We start from the raw sequence: 8,661 nt of genomic DNA on the forward strand, positions 1-8,661 counted from the left end.
AAATTAAAAAGGGGGACCTTGCAAAGGCTGTGAAAACAATTTAAATGAGCTAATGGGGGCTTTTCGAAAAACTGTTAAAACCACGTTAATGTAAAATGGAGACTCTTAGAAAAAAAAGATCTAAATTTAAGAGAAGGCCTGCCTAAACCCTGCAAAAACCATGTAACGGAAAAGTGGGCTTATTTAATATAACTCTGGTGTAATGGTTCAACCAACGGAGACTGTTGCAATGATGTAAATTCCAAGTTACCGACAGGTTCGCTATCCTCTTGTAAACGGTTGGTTGGATTTTGCAAAGAAATAAATGAAAAGTTACCCCGGCCAGGTTAAACTTGGGGGACGGGGGGGAGAGAGATGAAGGGTTGTCTCGGGTAACCGAGAACATATAAATGGGACCTTTTAAAGGCGCGTAAAGTTAAAACGTAACACCGCCCTAAAGCTCCGTAAACCTACCGTGAAGCCTCCATTAAGGTGCCTTTTACGTTGAAGCATTTGAACTTCTCTAAAATCCAAGCGTGTGCTATAGTGTGCTTTAAATTGAAGTTGGGTTAGAGGGTATGCACCAAACTAAATCGCTGCATTGATCGACAGCGCACGAAGCTGTCTTCTTGTGAACTTTCCGCGCATCCACAACGACAAAATAAAACTTGAATTGTTACTGCACATGCAGGCGTCCCAAGCTTACGCCTCTAGAAAAGGGAAAAATTAATTCTCGGACACGTACGTATTTATTCATGAAGGACCATGAAAGCGTCACGTGTTGTGTGAGTTCAAGACGGAAAGAGCCCCGGTGACCGAGTTTGAACTAACGCGAGTTAGGTTAGGCAGGGAACCATAAGGGACACGGCCGGCCCAACGACCGTTTTCTCTCGAATGCTTTGAAACGCTGTTTTAGGCTATCTGGTGTACTTTCAAAGCTCTGTAGGTTAATTTTAGGTAGCGCAAAAAAAATATATATATATCTGTTCGGTTATTCTAGAGGAACTTGTGTATCTCGTACTTATTAGGGCTTTTTTGTCCATTTCCCGAAAACGTTAGGACTTATCGCCTTTCCGAAAATGATAGCTGACTTTTTTTCGGTACCCAAAATGACATTTTGTTTTTTTGTTTTGTTTTGTTTTTTTTTTGTGATTTCTACCGTTCTGTGCTTTCATTGCCGTCACTGTTATCCCTTTATAAGAGCGTACCAGCCTTGTGAGTGCCCGATCTCCAACAAACAGGAATCAGCGGTCTTCATGTTAGGTACCAGGTCCTCTCGGTTCTCCCGCCATGTTCGGCAGTTCGTTGGAACTTGCATCGAACTCGAGCTCTGTTTCAGCGGGCCAAAATCCACTCTACCTTCGCTTCGTCATCGTGCACGGTTTCAAGGCAAAGTTTTCCGTTACCCAGAGGCTAAAGATAGCGATTACAGGCAACAACAACAACAGGTAAGCAAGTTTTGCATAAATTGAACGAGTAGAGTAAAGTAACGTCAAGATACGTATACATTTCGTTTTGTCTTTGGTTGTGAATGTGTCATTATCAAGGAGAAGTTACATTGCTTGTGGAATCGACTTTGTTGATGTTTACCTGCTGTGCATAAAGGGCTTTATTATCTGTTCTTATCTGTTCTCGATAACCGAGTAAGAGCATGCGACATTTGTTATTGGCTTATATGCACCTTATGATTCCTTCTGATGCATTCTCTTGTAAGGTTATGTTGCCCTCTGATGTGAATGCTAGTAAGCTAAAATGTAATGTGCCATCTTCAGCAGAGAAATTTCTTTTATGCTAGTGTAAGTATTCTGAAGTTACTCAAGTGTCTACAGTTGTACCTACATGCAATTTACAATATGCTACACAACTGTACATGGACATTGCACCCACTGATGCTGATAGTAAGTTAAATGTTGTGAAATTTTCTTTCACAAAAAAATACTACGATACTTTATAAAGAGGTATACATGTACCTCAAACTGTCATGAAAACTACACAGGACTTGAAAAAAAAAGGAAGAGTAACTTGCCCAGGCAGGAAAATCTACTTGTCTTGGACGACACAGTATAGTCAATCGATTATTTCATAACAATCAATAGGAATTAGTCAATGATATCAGAAATCAATAAAAGGATTCGTCATGAGTAATCGATTGTGATCAAATTTTCAATAAGCATTATCAATTTTGCTGATACTAGCTTATCTTTTAAGCAACATTTAATAAGAAAGAAATGAACAAAAGATATAAAGTGAAATATGAAATCATGAATACAATTGCATAAAAACATAACATTGTATCTTGTAAACAGAATATTTTGCTGGCATACATGTATCGGGGACTATGTTTTAGGGGTCTTTGGTAGTGCCTTTGAAATCTACATAAAAAAGTTACAATCAAACATTGTGTTGAGGGACAATTTTTCTACAGTTTATGTGAACTAACAAAGAGAGGCCAACTTTCAATTGATTCTCTAATGACTGATAAATTTGGTAAAATCAAATTGATAACTTGAAACTTCTCTAGTATGTGAGTATGAATTTCTTTCAGTTGATTGATAGCACTGACAACACTTACATTAATTTCAATTTATTGATTTATATCAATTTATGGATCAATTTCAATCGATTGCCTTACCCTGGGATGACCAGACAGCATTTTAGAGACTTGTTACAGCTGTACATTTTACTTGTACGAAATTGGGCTCTTACCAAATACATGCAGGTTTCATGTGTCATGCATCTGTTCATTCATCTGTAGCAGGGCAGGAAAAAAAATTGTAAGTCACTAGCCCAGTGGGCCAGTCAATTTCAGTTTTCGCTTGACCCCATTTAAATATTAGTTGCCAGTGTGGTGGCCAGTAAGGAAATCAGAGGACAAATGCGAATGAAGTACGCTCGGATTCCTAACTAATTCTTGCTTTCAACCTAATAATTAACTAATCTTTAGGTCTTAAGTTTTGAAATGGAATGACTGGAAATTATCATTTATCAAGCTGGCATTTTTAGTCAGACTCACAAGACTACTGAGGCTACATTGTAATTTCACTTGCCCACTGGGCCACTGAACTTCTATTTTCACTTGCCCAAGAGCAAAATTTACTTGGCTGAGTAAATCAGATCTGGTTTTTTCCTGCCCTGAGTAGATCCCAGATAACACCAAAATGTGGTAAAAACATAAAATATTCACATAGGCCATTACCAGAGTGTGTCACAGAATCTGTGAATTTTTCATGCGTGTGTCACTGATGTTCTTACCACATTTTGATGTCTTCTGCAATCTATTACTGAACAGATACGCGACAACGTAGAATCTATCTGCTTCGTAATACATAACAAAGAAACAAAAACAAACATTTATGACATCAGCTGTACCTTTGTCCACCAATAGAGCATAAGTACATGTAAGAAACAATCAAATTGTGCCTGCAAATAACTTGACTTACTATTTAAACATTGTTTGATAGGAGTTTGATTTATTGTGCATGAATATTACAATGTAGAAGATAGTGAACATTGAATATTTACTGCCACACATTTTGAGTTTAGTTCTTCTACATCCTCTGACATTCAGTGCCTTCCAATCAGAGATGCAAAGTTTTTGTCACACAGTAGCTACAGATGTAGATTAAGATCTGTTTGATTGATGAATATTCAGGCTCAAAATAATGGCCGGTCAACGGGCAATGTCTGGCCAGAATGGTCACTTGACTGGCCAAAAGCTTCACTCGCCAGTCATGTTGACCAGTCATGTCATGTTGAGACGGTCACGTTGTTCATTCTTGAATAAACAATCAAATCCCCAACTGTAAATCTGAGAGTTTTTAATCTCTTTTTTATTATGACCTCTAATGAAAACATACACCAATGCATACATGTATCTGTTCGAACGGCTAAAGACCATTCGCTTGCTGTTTATCATGCGTTCAAGATCGATAGGAATGCCATTTGAGTGACTGGGGTTAATATTAAGCCAATTTTTAAACGGTCTAGCAGTGACTGGAACAAATAAACTATATTTGTGGGTTTAATTTGGCTCACATTACATGTACTTGATTTTTGCATAAATATCCTGACCGGTCAGAAAAGAGACGTGACCGAGCTAAAATTACTTTGGCCAGTCAACATGACCGGCTACAGTCTGATTTCAAAGGTCACAGTATAAATTGGAATGACAAGAAACAAAATAATAACTCCAATGTAAAATTCAGTGATTGATATCATACACAGAATTTGCTGATTCATACTCAGACATAACTTATCTTATTTAACGAAATGTTTTATATTACTTGTAGGATGAAGTAAAATTGAGAGTGGTCAATACATGCATACTCCTTGGCATTGATGCTTGATCAGGAAAAAATCAGCCACTGAGAAGTCTACAGTACTTATGACTCTATAAGGGGTCCAAGGCCCATTTCTTGAAGGCCCTGGAAACTTTTCGGGCCCACAAAGCCATCTTTAATTGAGCTGTGTCTAAAAACTAAGAGCTGTATATGCCTGAAACTTCTTGTGTGAAGGAAACCTCTGTTCATATTGAGAATAAGCAATTAAAACAGCTCTGTAAGCATAAGATTTCAGATTTTGGTATGGCTTTCTGGGTGTGAAAACTTTTTGGGACCTTCGAGAAATGGGTCCCTGGTGCATTACAGTCTAACATGGTGACCTTCATCACTTTGATATGCTCTGGCAGCTTTCTGGCATAAATTCAACCACTTTAAACATTATTTTTTAATGCTTTGAAGTATCACTTACACTGTACCTGTGTTAGTGAATTAGCATCAAATTTAAATATCTTAGATTACTAGGTTGATACTTATTGTTCAATACAGCAGCTATAAGATTTCATCATAAAAAGAAAAGGCTATGTTTACATACATGTAGTACCATGATGTGTTATGGGAACTGTGGTACTAGATAGGCCTTTCAATTTCAACAGGCCCCTATGAATTTTTTTTTTACAGTACAGTTTTTTATCACAAAAAGAAAAAGTAAAATTTTGAATATTGTTTACAGTGAATGTTTTGTCAGGGGTCCAAAATGTTTGTACTGTTTGGATTCCGTACAGTTTTGGAAAAAGAAGGAAACTGTGACTTTGTAAACATAGCCTAAAAGATGTCAGAAGCCTTGTTTTATGTTATGCAATGTAGTATTCCTTTGGCATGAATGTTTTTATGATTTAAAATCTCTATCTTGTGGTAAATGTTTTTTCTCCCTATTTTCTGTTATTTCAAACAGAAGAACAATTCACTCTATGAAAAAAGTTGATCAATACTTCACACTTACATTGCAGTAATTTTCATAATAAGGTAAAGGTAAAGTCTGCATACGAGCCACGTGGCCCAACAGGCTGGAGCTTATCCCGCTTTCTGTAGCAGGAAGCGACTAGGACTATTTCTACTCCCCCTGGATGAGATGCCAGTCCATTGCAGGGTTACCCAACCATTAAATTCGCTGCTACCCACTTATACACCTGGGTGGAGAGACACTGAGAGTAAAGTGTGTTGCTCAACAACGCAACGGAATGTACCCGCCTAGAGCTTGAACCCGGATCGCTCGATCAGGAGTTGAGCGCACTACATGTAACTACAAGGCCATCGTGCCTCCCCCATTTTTCATTGTTAAGGCTAATTTAATCCTACATTAATTACTTAGTAAGAAAAAACAGTTTATTCATTCATTTTATGACAAAGGTATTATTGCGTTACATTTGACTTTGTGGATTTAGTATATATTTAAGAGAGGTATCCATTCGCAAACAATTTTAATTTAATAATACACCTAAATTGCAAAATTTTTACTAGTTGTAGCTGACAACAGTATAGTTCTTAATCATTTTATTATTTATGAATTAAATAGAGCTGAATATGACATGGTTTCCCACAATCTTGAAAAGGTCTTGAATTTTAGTAGTCTTCTTGAAAAGTGCTTGAATTCGGTTAAAGGAGCTCAGTCATGGTATTTTAAAATATTTTGGCCATGCACAAAATTACATTTAAGTCGTCTTGTTATGAATAGATAGAAAAGAAAACATGTTTTATTTGTTGCAATGTATACACTGTAAACCTTATTCATGGCATATAAAAACTAAGTCGTCTTGTTATGAATAGATAGAAAAGAAAACATGTTTTATTTGTTGCAATGTATACACTGTAAACCTTATTCATGGCATATAAAAACTATTTGAATTTTACTGAGTTTTTTCTGATTGCAATAAATTTCTGATTCTGTATAAATTTGCATATTTTCTACTATTATAATTAAGGTCAACAGATTTGATTACAATAAAACAGTACATTCCATGCATTTTTCCTCAAGTGATTATTTACACATCATTTATTGCACAGGGTTTCTGCCTCTCTTTTTAGATTTTCATGTTATTTACAGGCTCCCTTTTTCCATTTCCAGGTTATTTCCAGGCTCCCTTTTCCAATTTACAGGTTATTTGCAGGCTCCCTTTTTCAATTTACAGGTTATTTACAGGCTCCCCTTTTCAGTTTACATGTTATTTACAGGTTCCCTTTTTCGATTTCCATGTTATTTACAGGCTCCCTTTTGCCATTTACATGCTATTTACAGGCTCCCTTTTTCGATTTCCATGTTATTTACAGGCTCCCTTTTTCGATTTCCATGTTATTTACAGGCTCTCTTTTTCGATTTCCATGTTATTTACAGGCTCCCTTTTTCCATTTACATGTTATTTACAGGCTCCCTTTTTCCATTTACATGTTATTTACAGGCTCCCTTTTACCATTTACATGTTATTTACAGGCTCCCTTCTTCGATTTACATGTTATTTACAGGCTCCCTTTTTCGATTTACATGTTATTTACAGGCTCCCTTTTTTGATTTACATGTTATTTACAGGCTCCCTTTTTCGATTTACATGTTCTTTATGGGCTCCCTTCTTCGATTTACATGTTATTTACAGGCTCCTGTTTTCATTTTCCATGTTATTTATAGCCTCCCTTTTTTAATTTACATGTTATTTACAGGCTCCCTTTTTCCATTTACATGTTATTTACAGGCTCCCTTTTACCATTTACATGTTATTTACAGGCTCCCTTCTTCGATTTACATGTTATTTACAGGCTCCCTTTTTCGATTTACATGTTATTTACAGACTCCCTTTTTCGATTTACACGTTATTTACAGGCTCCCTTTTTCGATTTACATGTTATTTACAGGCTCCCTTCTTCGATTTACATGTTATTTACAGGCTCCTGTTTTCATTTTCCATGTTATTTATAGCCTCCCTTTTTTAATTTACATGTTGTTTATAGCCTCCCCTTTTTTATTTACATGTTGTTTACAGTATTATGGCACCCTCCCTACATTAAATTTACATGTTATTTACGGGTTTCCAGGTTGAATCACAAGAAATTTACAGGCTATTTACAGTATTTGCAGGAACAGTTTACATGTTATTTACATGATCTTAGCCCTTTGCTTTGAAACATTTACAGTGTTTTCTTCATTATTTACATGTTTCACTTAAAATATTTACATGTTATTTACATGAAACCTCCAAAACATGTAAAAGGGGAAAAATCATGTAAATTATTCTTTACAGTCTTTTTTTGATTATTTACATGTTAATTACATGTTATTTACATACTCTGTAAATTTTCAACTTTTCCAGTGCTTCATTTTCAGAGTGACAGAGTAGCCTACACCGCCTTACTCGCATCTTGATTTTGAGCATCTTTGGCTCGATTTGCCGGAATTCGGGGAATATTTTCCAGTCCCGAGAACTCTATGCTAACTCATGATGAACTTAGTTTTCAGTGATATGTACACAGGCAAAAGGAGCGCACGCTCGGTGTCGAGCTTCTCGGCCGAAATATAGCCCCACTTCATTTTAAGACTGAAAGAGTAGCCGAGACCGCCTTACGCGCATCGTTATTTTGAGCAACTTTGGCTCGATCTGCCAGAATTTGGCAAATATTTTCCGGTGCCAAGGACTCTAAGCGAACACCTGATCGCCTAAGATGTCAGTGAAATGGACACAGGTAAAATTAGCGCACGCCCGGTCTCGAGCTTCTAGGTCGAAATATAGCCCTCCTTAATTTTAAGACTGAAAGAGTAGCCGAGACCGCCTTACGCGCATCGTGATTTTGGGCCACTTTTCCCGGGGACGCTAAACTAACGCCCGATGACCTTGGTTTCCAATTTAATCAACACAGCAAAACATTCTGAACGCGCACCTTCGAGCTTCAGGGCCGAAATATAGCCCAACTTCACTTTAAGACTGAAAGACTAACCGAGAGCGCCTTACACGGATCGTGACTTTGACCAACTTCGGCTCGATTTGGCGGAACTTGGGAAATATTTTCTAGTCCCAAGGGCTGTAAACTACCTCCTGATGGCCTTGCTTTGCAGTGAAATGGACACAGCAAACCTTTTCGAATGCGCACCTTCGCGCCTCTGTGCCGAAATATAGCGCAACTTCACTTGAAGACTGAAAGAGTAGCCGGGACCGCCTTGCGCGCATCGTGATTTTGACCAGCTTGGGCTCGATTTCCCGGAACTAGGGGGATATTTTCTACTTCCGCATACTCTAAACTAACGCCTGATGGCCTTGGTTTCCAGTGAAATGGACACAGCAAAACTTTTTGAACGCTCACTTTCGAGCTTGTGGGCCGAAATACAGCCACACTTCACGTTAAGACTCAAACAGTAGCCGAG

The 8,661-nt window shown here is 37.5% G+C and overlaps 1 long non-coding RNA gene across 1 annotated transcript; it reads left to right on the forward strand.

Annotated features, from left to right (window-relative positions):
* Positions 1–1,077: 1,077 nt before the first annotated feature.
* On the forward strand, positions 1,078–6,279 carry LOC149104177 (uncharacterized). The gene is made up of 2 exons (XR_016201977.1): positions 1,078–1,427; positions 4,269–6,279. It is a non-coding gene; the product is annotated as an uncharacterized LOC149104177 (long non-coding RNA).
* The last annotated feature ends 2,382 nt before the right edge of the window (positions 6,280–8,661 follow it).

The sequence above is a fragment of the Orbicella faveolata genome, unplaced genomic scaffold (assembly GCF_042242905.1).
Source record: "Orbicella faveolata isolate gen_17 unplaced genomic scaffold, um_ofav_v1 contig_35, whole genome shotgun sequence".
Classification (NCBI taxonomy): domain Eukaryota; kingdom Metazoa; phylum Cnidaria; class Anthozoa; order Scleractinia; family Merulinidae; genus Orbicella; species Orbicella faveolata.